Raw genomic sequence first — 12,712 nt, 5'->3', positions numbered from 1 at the left:
AGGAGGAAGAGGAATAAGAGACAGAAGAGGGGGAAAGCAGTGAGTCAGATGATGACAGAAATAGTCAGGTGCTGGTCAGTAGACTGAACCAGGCTAACTTAAGCCTACTTGGGAATGAATCTGGTAACAACCCATTCAGACCCCCAGGTGGACTTAACCAGAAGCCTAGGAGGAGAAGGACTCACTCAGGTGACTCTGACAAATCCCATGCTTCTAGAGGCTCTCATGGTCACTCCAGAAGGGAGATGACTAGCCCTCAGAGAAGGGAACATGAGGCCAAAATGAGAGAGGCTGAGCTTAGGATCCAGAAGCGAGAATTAGAGGTTGCCCTGGTCCACGAGAGACTTGCTAGAGCAAGACAGCCTAGAGAGAGTGGATTAGGATCCACTGGTGGCAGCAATATCCAGAAGGATAAAGACAGGTCCTTTGATACAAGAAACCTGAGTAAGATTGTGCCCCCCTACAAAGCTGGGGATGACATCCACGAATGGATGACTGCACTTGAGAGAGCCTGCATGGTACAGCAGATCCCTCAGGAGCAGTGGGCAGCAATCTTGTGGCTCTCCTTTGAAGGTAGAGGCCGAGACAGACTCCTCACAGTTAGTGATGGGGATTCTAGAAACTACCTGGTCCTGAAGAGTGCTCTGATTGATGGGTTGGGCTTAACCACTGAACAGTACAGGTTAATGTTCAGAGACACCCAGAAGACGCAGACTCAGGACTGGTCTGAATTTGTTGAATGTGCCACTAAGGCTCTGGAGGGCTGGTTGCTGGGAAGTAAGGTTACTGACTATACAGGATTGTATAGTTTAATTATGAGAGAGCAAATCTTAAGTAATTGTCAAAATCAGCTTCTACATCAGCACCTGGTTGACTCTGATCTGACCTCCCCACAAGAATTGGGTAGGAGGGCAGACAAATGGGTCAGAACCAGGATCAGGCCTAAGAACCAAGGTGGTGACCAAAAGAAAGAGACTACCAAGCCTCAAGAGAAGGGTGGGGATAAAAGTAAGGAAAAGACTTCCCCAGGGCCCCAAAACTCCAAGAATGGGGGTGGGTCCCAAGACACTTCTACATCCCAGAAAAAGCCGTACTGTCATACCTGTAAACAGGTGGGGCATTACAAAACAGATAGCTGTTGTCCCAAGAATGGCAATAAGGAGAACATACCTCCAGGTAAGGCTCCAACACCTCCTGTCACTGTTAGCAGTGGTCCCCCAGGTGGTGGGAGCACCCCCAAGAATTTGGGTGGGTTTACTTTTGGAGGACAGGTGGACTCTGGCCTATCCAGGTCCCCTAACTCAGATACTCTTGTCTATGAGACTGGCATGGGGTTTGCCAATTTCACAGCTTGCCCAAACACTTTGAGCAAGTATAGACAGGAGCCCCTCATCAATGGCTTGAAAGTTGAGGCCTTCAGAGACACAGGGGCTAGCATCACCATGGTGGCTGAATGTCTAGTCCCCTCAAGGCAACTTTTACCTGATGCCAGATATCAGGTGACAAACATTGATGGCATAGAAACCAATCACCCCATGGCAGTAGTCAATCTTAGCTGGGGAGGTGTCACTGGCCCAAAGAGAGTGGCAGTGTCAGCAAACTTGCCTGTAGATTGCCTACTGGGTAATGATTTGGAAATCTCAGCCTGGGCTGAGGTTGAACAGCAAACCCATTCTAGAATGGTAAATCTCCATGGAAAGGTTAGTGGGGCTGTAATGGCTACAGCTCCAATTCAAGATGTCCTTCCTGAAAAGGTTGGGAGGGCTGAGCAAACCTCAGCCCCATCTTTAGATAACTTCCCTCCTGGAAAGAGTAGCAGGGCTGTACTAGTAACAGCCCATACCCAAACTGAGTCTCCTCCTGAAAAGGTTGGTGGGGCTGTGATGGCCACAGCCCAAACTCAAACTGATACATGGGTAGTGAAGCCTGAAATGATGGATCACTCCACCCAAACAGAGAGCATTGAGGAGGAAGAGAAATCTCCCTCCCACCAGACTTTAGGAAAGGATCAGCCTCCTCAGGGAACTGATCTTACCCCTGATGAAGGAACTGTCCCAGAGGTTGTTAGGCCTGGCCTGACAGAGCCTCTGATGGCAGTGGACCCTTCTCAGGAGGGACCCAGTCTGGAGCAGGTAACCTGCCCCTCTCTACCTTGCCTTACTCAGCCCAGGGCTGCAGAGGACAAGAAGGACAGTGAGACCCAAAGGGCCCCCTGTCAAATAAAGCACCCCCATCAACAGATTAGGGGCACCGAAACTAGTAGCCCTAGTGAGGTGAACACTTTAAAAACTCCTGAGGGATCCCCCTTAAAAGTAGTTAGGGACCTCCCCCAGATGGATATTGTTGGGCACAGCCAAACCTGGGACCAAAAGGCCCCAAACCTGACCTGTCCCTCCAGTAAGCCAAACAGAGGGACCCAGCCTCCAGCTTTAGGTAGCCAGAGGTTGACCCTGAGAGCACAGTGCAACTCAGTCAGAGAAAGAAAGGCACACATGGTGGAGAGTGATTGGAGGAAGCTGAGCCCTACAGAGGAAACTCACTTCAGTACTCCATCTCAACACCAGCCTTTGACTTTGCAAAGACACACCACAGGTAGAGATTCCTAATGGTGGAGACCCTCAGATACCCTTAGGGTGAGGGATTGCTTAGTGGACCATGAGACAGGGGGTTACCAAGCCAGAGCTGGTACTTCCTTATATGGCCACTTAGGCAATATAGGCTTACCTGGTCAAGGATAGCCTTATCTCCTTTCGTTTGGGGGGGGGGGGTTATGTAGGAAGGTGGATATCTGACTATGGTTATCCCCAAACTTTTTGCCTGGTGTTTAGCTGGTTTTTGACATAGTTGGCCTGGGATCCTGCTATTCAGGGCCCCAGGCTGATTGCTCTCTCCTTAAAATGGACTTCATGTACCCTAGGTGCATAACATAATTGGAACTGGTTCACCTTATAGGCCCCTGTAACAGTGTACCCTAGGTACCCAGGGCATAGGTGCATCCAAGGCCTACCAGGGGCTGCAGCACGTCTTGTGCCACCCCTGGCCTGGCCTCCAGGTTTGACACAACTGGCTGATCACTCAGCTGGGGTAAGTTGGTGTAATCACCTCTTACTTAGATATAGTATCCCTATATCTAACCTTAAACTGGACACATGTTAACCTGTAAGCCATTCCTATGGAAGGCCCCTGCAATCCTGGGGGCAGAGTGCATGGTTACATGTGAGATGGTGCTCTAGCATGAGCTGAGCCTGTCTGCAGCTGTCGGGAACCACTCCCTAAGCTGTTCCGGGATATTGCCATACCATATACTCTTAAGTGCATTATAATCCTCGCGGTTATATGCTATCTTTGGTTTGGCTTTATCAAAACATGTCGAGTAAGGTGTCATACGAATTGGAATACTATCCCCTCGACAGTTCCGTCGACGGTGATAGCATTCCACCCTTCTAGAGGGACACGACATGTGTGTAGCCTTAACCCCGGTTAAAGTTAACCAGAGCCTCAGCATCACAAAATGGATGCTGCCACCACAGACACATGTCTGACCTCCTGCTGCTGGGAGTCCTTCCAGCGAGGAGGGCCTGGACAAAGGGTTTCCTGCCTGGGGAGGTGCGAGCACCACCGCAGACAGGGTTTTGTGTATTGGGTAGGACAGGCCTGAATAGATTGAGACATGCCTGGGGCACACAAGGTGTCCCTGTGCATAAGCCAGTCCAAACTGGTTCTGGGGCTTTCCAGCCCCAGTCCTGGCGAGGAGCTGGACAAAGGAGAGGGGGTGTAACCACTCCCCTTCCTGGTCCCACCCAGAGGAGGGACCTAGTAGGTGATCCACCCCTCAGATTGGGAATAAGAGTGGGAGCAGTGCCATTGCACAGCAGATCATCCTGAAATCAACTTTAAACAAGAAGAAGACTGGACTTCGACATTCTGCTGCACAGAAGACTGAAGAGAATCTCCCTTGTGGCCTAGGAGGGGCCACCCTGTGAACACAGGCATCACCCAGCACCTCGACATCTGCTTTGCCGCCGCCTCCTGCCGGAGCCCGAGTGCAGAGCCTGACAAAACCCAGCTTCCCAAACTTCTCCCAGCCTGATCCACAGTCCCTGCAAAGAAGGGATCCGTGGAGGCACCGAGAGACGTGGGAGCGGACATCTTGAAAGACCCCCGAGACGCTGACTGCGCAGCACCCGAGGCATCCTCGACTCTGTGCTTTGGAGTTTAAGAAGCCCCACAACCGAGCAGCATTTGCACCAAAGATCAGCCCTCCAGCATCTCCATAATCTGTGTGGGGCCCTTTTGCTTTGTGCCACTCGACTCGCCATCCCGGCCGCTTGTCACGTGATCAGCGGCCATCTTGGTGACGAAACCTACAATTTACACTGTGGGTCTGGTTGCGCCAGACTTGCCCTCGCTCCTGTAGAAAGGAGTACCCGCTCTGATCTTGCTGGTCCAAGTAATAAGCCTTTTTCACTTTCCCCGTAGCTTGCATTAGCCAAGGCTTGTTTGCTTCAATCGAGTTGCCGACACCGCCATCAGCTAGAGCCTTCGAGGGACAGCTCGTGATCGACTCCTGGTCGTCCTTGACCTCTTTGTGTCCACGTGGCTGCAGAGAGAAGCAACACCTCATCACCTGTTTGCACCCGACTTTGCCTGGTTCCAATCTGGTTCCGCGGTGGTCACTGGTCAGTGACTTTGAACATTGTCCCCTCTGCTTTCAGGTCTTCACCACTTCAGATCCACCCTTGGATCCACCGGACACTTCTCCTTCACATCGCCTGCAGCATCTTCAGCTTCAAGCGCCAAGAACCTGCGTGTCAAAACCCGACGCCACTTCGACCCTGTGCACCCATTTCCTGTGGGTGAGGTAACATTGCAACGCCGGTGTCCCTACACTGGTACACACCTCTAGGGTCTGTGTCTTAAGTTTTGTTCCTCTAGGTTCAGCGGAAGTGCCCTTAAACTAACTTTGTGTAACTTTTACGCACCATAGACTTTACATTGGAAAGTGCGTGCACTTTGAACACTGCACTCGAGTCCCGCGGGCCTTTCCCGACTTAGTCACTGCTAGTCTCGAATAGCTCCAGCGATTCCCAAGGCCCTAGGCCTGTTCCCTTTCCTATTGGTATCTCTTATACCACTTTCTTAGTATATGGTTTAGGTGGCCCCTAGGGCTCATCCATATTGTGCAACTTTTGTGTATTTTAAACTGTCTTGTGATTTAACGCTTGTGCTTCTGTGCTCATAAAGAGTCCAGGGGATTTTATAGTTAATAAATCAATATATATTTTCAATATATATCTGTGTGGTGTCCCTTTCATTTGGTATTCAAGGGGGTTGTGTATGGAATAACAGCTGGCTTCACATGCCTTTCAGAGTTTAGCCTAAGACTGCTTTGTCCACGTTACCACTAGGATAACTGGTCTACAAGGTTGAATTACAACCATCATCATAAGGGTTGCTTGGCATGGTACAAAGTGATCACTAAGAATTAGTGAGCATTATATACCAGGCCAACTTCTCACACATGGGCTCCGGAACAATATCAACACAGGTGAATCAAACACTTCCTTTTACTCAATTTTTTCGCCCATGTGGGTGTGGTCAAAATCTAGGCATCTTGGGAGTTGAAGTGTTCATGTTTTGCCGCAGTGGGCCACCGTGTGGATGCTGCAATAACACAAGTATAAACCCCAGTGGGTTACGGTGGAAGGCATTGAGTCCCCGCTGCACACTCATTCCTGCAGAAACCGGCACCTGTCTCCTTCATGGTGGCGTCGGTTGGCGTCATCACAAGAATGCCATGCAGCATCAGGGCTCCCTCAGCGACCCAGGCTGAGCCGCTATCTATGATTCAAAGCAGTTGCCTGCTGTAGAAAGAGCCACTAGACAGGTAGGTGATTTGCCAACAATCTTTAATGCAGGCTTGCAGCGAGGGCATTGCTTTACAACGCTAAAAATAAAGTCAGGTTCAAGCCAACGCGTTTCGTGATGTTATCACTTCTTCATGGGCTCCGGAACAACATCAACACAGGTGAATCAAACACTTCCTTTTATCTGTTTTTTTGCCCATGTGGGCGTGGCCAAAATCCAGGCATCTTGGGAGTTGAAGTGTTCATGTTTTGCCGCAGTGGGCCACCGTGTGGATGCTGCAATAACACAAGTATAAACCCCAGTGGGTTACGGTGGAAAGCATTGAGTCCCCGCTGCACACTCATTCTTGCAGAAACCGGCTCTTGTCTCCTTCATGGTGGCGTCGGTTGGCGTCATCACAAGAATGCCATGCGGCATCAGGGCTCCCTCTGCGACCCAGGCTGAGCCTCTATTTATGATTCAAAACAGTTGCCTGCTGTAGAAAGAGCCACTAGACAGGTAGGTGATTTGCCGACAATCTTTAAAGCAGGCTTGCAGCGAGGGCATTGCTTTATAACGCTAAAAAAAAGTCTGATTCAAGCCAACGCGTTTCGTGATGTTATCACTTCCTCATGGGCTTCGGAACAACATCAACACAGGTGAATCAAACACTACCTTTTTTTCAGTTTTTTCGCCCATGTGGGCGTGGCCAAAATCCAGGCATCCTGGGAGTTGAAGTGTTCATGTTTTGCCGCAGTGGGCCACCGTGTGGATGCTGCAATAACACAAGTATAAACCCCAGTGGGTTACGGTGGAAGGCATTGAGTCCCCGCTGAACACTCATTCCTGCAGAAACCGTCTCCTGTCTCCTTCATGGAGGCGTCGGTTGGCGTCATCACAAGAATGCCATGCGGCATCAGGGCTCCCTCTGCGACCCAGGCTGAGCCGCTATCTATGATTCAAAACAGTTGCCTGCTGTAGAAAGAGCCACTAGACAGGTAGGTGATTTGCCAACAATCTTTAATGCAGGCTTGCAGCGAGGGCATTGCTTTACAAAGCTAAAAATAAAGTCCGGTTCAAGCCGACTCGTTTCGTGATGTTATAACTTCTTCATGGGCTCTGGAACAACACCAACACAGGTTAATCAAACAATTCCTTTTACTCCATTTTTTCGCCCATTTGGGCGTGGCCAAAATCCAGGCATCTTGGGAGTTGAAGTGTTCATGTTTTGCTGCAGTGGGCCACCGTGTGGATGCTGCAATAATACAAGTATAAACCCCAGTGGGTTCAGGTGGAAGGCATTGAGTCCCCACTGCACACTCATTCCTGCAGAAACCGGCTCCTGTCTCCTTCATGGTGGCGTAGGTTGGCGTCATCACAAGAATGCCATGAGGCATCAGGGCTCCCTCTGCGACCCAGGGTGAGCCGCTATCTATGATTCAAAACAGTTGCCTGCTGTGGAAAGTGCCACTAGACAGGTAGGTGATTTGCCGATAATCTTTAATGCAGGCTTGCAGCGAGGGCATTGCTTTACAACGCTAAAAATAAAGTCCGGTTCAAGCCAACGCGTTTCGTGATGTTATCGATTCTTCATGGGCTCCGGAACAACATCAACACAGGTGAATCAAACACTTCCTTTTACTCCGTTTTTTCGCCCATGTGGGCGTGGCCAAAATCCAGGCATCTTGGGAGTTGAAGTGCTCATGATTTGCCGCAGTGGGCCACTGTGTGGATGCTGCAATAACACAAATATAAACCCCAGTGGGTTGCGGTGGAAGGCATTGAGTCCCCTCTGCACACTCATTCCTGCAGAAACCGGCTCCTGTCTCCTTCATGGTGGCGTCGGTTGGCGTCATCACAAGAATGCCATGCTGCATCAGGGCTCCCTCTGCGACCCAGGCTGAGCCGCTATCTATGATTCAAAACAGTTGCCTGCTGTAGAAAGACCCGCTAGACAGGTAGGTGATTTGCAAACCATCTTTAATGCTGGCTTGCAGCGAGGGCATTGCTTTACAACGCTAAAAATAAAGTCTGGTTCAAGCCGACGCATTTCGTGGTGTTATCACTTCTTCATGGGCTCCAGAACAACATCAACACAGGTGAATCAAACACTTCATTTACTCAGTTTTTTCGCCCAAGTGGGCGTGGCCAAAATCCAGGCATCTTGGGAGTGGAAGTGTTCATGTTTTGCCCTAGTGGGCCACCGTGTGGATGCTGCAATAACACAAGTATAAACACCAGTGGGTTGCGGTGAAAGGCATTGAACCCCCGCTGCACACTCATTCCTGCAGAAACCGCCTCCTGTCTCCTTCATGGTGGCGTCGGTTGACGTCATCACCAGAATGCCATAAGGCATCAGGGCTCCCTCTGCGACCCAGGCTGAGCCACTATCTATGATTCAAAACAGTTGCCTGCTGTAGAAAGAGCCGCTAGACAGGTAGGTGATTTGCCAACAATCTTTAATGCAGGCTTGCAGCGAGGGCATTGCTTTACAACGCTAAAAATAAAGTCTGGTTCAAGCCGACGCGTTTCGTGATGTTATCACTTCTTCATGGGCTTCGAAACAACATCAACACAGGTGAATCAAACACTTCCTTTTACTCAGTTTTTTCGCCCATGTGGGCGTTGCCAAAATCCAGGCATCTTGGGAGTTGAAGTGTTCATGTTTTGCCACAGTGGGCCACCGTGTGGATGCTGCAATAACACAAGTATAAACCCCAGTGGGTTGCGGTGGAAGGCATTGAGTCCCCGCTGCACACTCATTCCTGCAGAAACCGGCTCCTGTCTCCTTCATGGTGGCGTCGGATGGCATCATCACAAGAATGCCATGCGGCATCAGGGCTCCCTCTGCGACCCAGGCTGAGCCGCTATCTATGATTCAAAACAGTTGCCTGCTGTAGAAAAAGCCGCTAGACAGGTAGGTAATTTGCCAACAATCTTTAATGCATGCTTGCAGTGAAGGCATTGCTTTACAACGCTTAAAATAAAGTCCGGTTCAAGCCGACGCGTTTCGTGATGTTATATCTTCTTCATGGGCTCCGGAACAACATCAACACAGGTGAATCAAACACTTCCTTTTACTCCGTTTTTTCGCCCATGTGGGCACGGCCAAAATCCAGGCATCTTGGGAATTGAAGTGTTCATGTTTTGCCGCAGTTGGCCACCGTGTGGATGCTGCAATACCACAAGTATAAACACCAGTGGGTTGCGGTGGAAGGCATTGCGTCTCCGCTGCACACTCATTCCTGCAGAAACCGGCTCCTGTCTCTTTCATGGTGGCGTCTGTTGGCGTCATCACAAGAATGCCATGCAGCATCAGGGCTCCCTCTGCAACCCAGGCTGAGCCGCTATCTATTATTCAAAACAGTTGCCTGCTGTAGAAAGAGCAGCTAGACAGGTAGGTGATTTGCCAACAATCTTTAATGCAGGCTTGCAGCGAGGGCATTGCTTTACAACGCTAAAAATAAAGTCTGGTTCAAGCCGACGCGATTCGTGATGTTATCACTTCTTCATGGGCTCCGGAACAACATCAACACAGGTGAATCAAACACTTCCTTTTACTCAGTTTTTTCGCTGTGGGCTGAAAGATGCAGCACTGAGGTCTCTCCTGATAACAGGTGAGTAAATCGCGTCAGGTGCCTTTACATGTGGCTGCCTGCACCAATAGAAATAAAGCTACCTTATCCAGAAACCGGGCTGTGGCACTTCATTGTTTGGATTCTAATTACAGGAATCGCTGTCTCTTGTTTGGATCATAGCCGCCCTGCATGGGGCGGGGGCCCCTGACGACAGCACCTTTGGAAAGAATGTACTATGAGGGGGGCATGACCCGCTTGCCCCGCTACAAGCCTGAGGATTACCGGCGATATCTGTGGTGGTTGGTGAGAAAGGGAGCAGAGTGAGGCTGATGCTTCCACTCTGCAGGTTCTGGACCCAGTGCTTATAGACATTGTGGGACAATCGCAAGCACTTCAAGTGCACCATTCTTCCCTGGTTTGTCGCACTCACCTGCAACAAATTTATCGAGTGAGCAGCAGAATAACATCACTGTGAATGCACGGACATTTGCCCTGGCACCATGGGTCATCATGGGATGTGTAGTACGGCTGCATCAGGGCTATTTACTTACACCTGGGACACTGCACTTCAGAGGCTGCACCTTCGAAAACGGCTATAGGCCGAAACGCGTCAGGTGCTTCTATATGTGACTCCCTGCACCAATTAAAATAAAGCTACCTTATCCAGAAACCGGGCTGTGGCACTTCTTTGTTTGGATTATAATTACAGGAATCGCTGTCTTCCGTTTGGATCATAGCGGCCCTGCATGGGTCGGGGTCCCCGGACGACAGCACCTTTGCAAAGAATGTACTATGAGGGGGGCATGACCAGCTTGCCCCACTACAAGCCTGAGGATTACCGGCGATATCTGTGGCTGTTGGTGAGAAAGGGAGCAGAGTGAGGCTGATGCTTCCACTCCGCAGGTTCTGGACCCAGTGCTTATAGACATTGAGGGACAATCACAAGTACTACAAGTGCACCAGTTTGTCCCTGGTTTGACGCATTCACCTGCAACAACTTAATCGAGTGAGCAGCAGAATAACATCACTGTGAATGCAAGGACATTTGCGCTGCTACCATGGGGCATCATGGGATGTATAGTACGGCAGCATCAGGGCTTTTTACTTACACCTGGGACACAGAGGATTCAAAGGAAGAGGCAGAGGAAGAGGAAATCCTGGAGGAGGAACAGCCAAAGCCAACACACAGTCAGGAGGGGGCGGCTGCTTTAAGCGGAAACAAAACCCCAGTGGGAGTGGAAACACGGGGGCAGAAGAAAAAAACAAGAGGAAAATGAATCGGCAAAATGTGGTAAATTTATCCTCTCATTTACTTTCCACTATAGAGCATGATGTACTCCAATATGGTCTTTCTTTTTGCCGTACCTCAAATTTTAATTATTCCCAGGAACGTATAGACCTGTTTAAATTTACCAGAAAACTGTGTCTGCATAAATGGAATAAGCTTAAGGTTAAGAATGCTGTCACAAGTGTTTCAGAAAAGGGGGTAGTGATGAACAGAGTGTCTGAATTAAGCAGACCACTCTTACCCAGTCCAAAGATCAGGGCTTGATCCATCACCGTTATTTATCTCACTGCACCATCCCAGCTCAGAACCTGGCTATATGCAAATCAGTCTGTCCCTGGCCCAGTGCATCATGGGAACAGGGCAGACTAAACTACCAAGCCAATTCTTCACCAGAAAGGAGACAAGCTACCGGGGACCGGTTTCTGGCATTTCAGCCGTCTTCGGCCCGGCTTGCTTGAATCCTGATGGTGCAGTGAGAAAGGGACTCATGTCTGAGTATACCCTGCCACACCTATAGTGGCCAAAAACGATACAGAAATGGGGGTGGTGATGAACAGAGTGTCTGAATTAAGCAGACCACTCTTACCCAGTCCAAAGATCAGGGCTTGATCCATCACCGTTATTTATCTCACTGCACCATCCCAGCTCAGAACCTGGCTATATGCAAATCAGTCTGTCCCTGGCCCAGTGCATCATGGGAACAGGGCAGACTAAACTACCAAGCCAATTCTTCACCAGAAAGGAGACAAGCTACCGGGGACCGGTTTCTGGCATTTCAGCCGTCTTCGGCCCGGCTTGCTTGATTCCTGATGGTGCAGTGAGAAAGGGACTCATGTCTGAGTATACCCTGCCACACCTATAGTGGCCAAAAACGATACAGAAAAGGGGGTGGTGATGAACAGAGTGTCTGAATTAAGCAGACCACTCTTACCCAGTCCAAAGATCAGGGCTTGATCCATCACCGTTATTTATCTCACTGCACCATCCCAGCTCAGAACCTGGCTATATGCAAATCAGTCTGTCCCTGGCCCAGTGCATCATGGGAACAGGGCAGACTAAACTACCAAGCCAATTCTTCACCAGAAAGGAGACAAGCTCTACCGGGGACCGGTTTCTGGCATTTCAGCCGTCTTCGGCCCGGCTTGCTTGAATCCTGATGGTGCAGTGAGAAAGGGACTTCAAGCAAGCCGGGCCGAAGACGGCTGACATGCCAGAAACCGGTCCCCGGAAGCTTGTTTCCTTCCCAGTATAAGAATTGGCTTGGTAGTTTGGTCTGCCCTGTTCCTATGATGCACTGGGCCAGGGTCAGTCTAATATGCATATAGCCAAGTTCTGAGCTGGGATGGTGCAGTGAGCTAAAAAACGGTGATGGATCAAGCCCTGATCTTTGGACTGGGTAAGAGTGGTCTGCTTAATTCAGACACTCTGTTCATCACCACCCCCTTTTCTGAATCATTTTTGTCCACCATAAGCGTGGAAGGGTATACTCAGATGTGAGTCCCTTGCTCATTGCACCATCAGGATTCAAGCAAGCCGGGCCGAAGACGGCTGAAATGCCAGAAACCGGTCCCCGGAAGCTTGTTTCCTTCCCAGTATAAGAATTGGCTTGGTAGTTTGGTCTGCCCTGTTCCCATGATGCACTGGGCCAGGGTCAGTCTAATTTGCATATAGCCAAGTTCTGAGCTGGGATGGTGCAGTGAGCTAAAAAACGGTGATGGATCAAGCCCTGATCTTTGGACTGGGTAAGAGTGGTCTGCTTAATTCAGACACTCTGTTCATCACCACCCCCTTTTCTGAATCATTTTTGTCCACCATAAGCGTGGAAGGGTATACTCAGATGTGAGTCCCTTGCTCATTGCACCATCAGGATTCAAGCAAGCCGGGCCGAAGACGGCTGAAATGCCAGAAACCGGTCCCCGGAAGCTTGTTTCCTTCCCAGTATAAGAATTGGCTTGGTAGTTTGGTCTGCCCTGTTCCCATGATGCACTGGGCCAGGGTC

The sequence above is a fragment of the Lissotriton vulgaris genome, chromosome 7 (assembly GCF_964263255.1).
Source record: "Lissotriton vulgaris chromosome 7, aLisVul1.2, whole genome shotgun sequence".
NCBI classification, from domain to species: Eukaryota; Metazoa; Chordata; class Amphibia; order Caudata; family Salamandridae; genus Lissotriton; species Lissotriton vulgaris.
Note: the sequence above shows the minus strand (reverse complement) of the source record.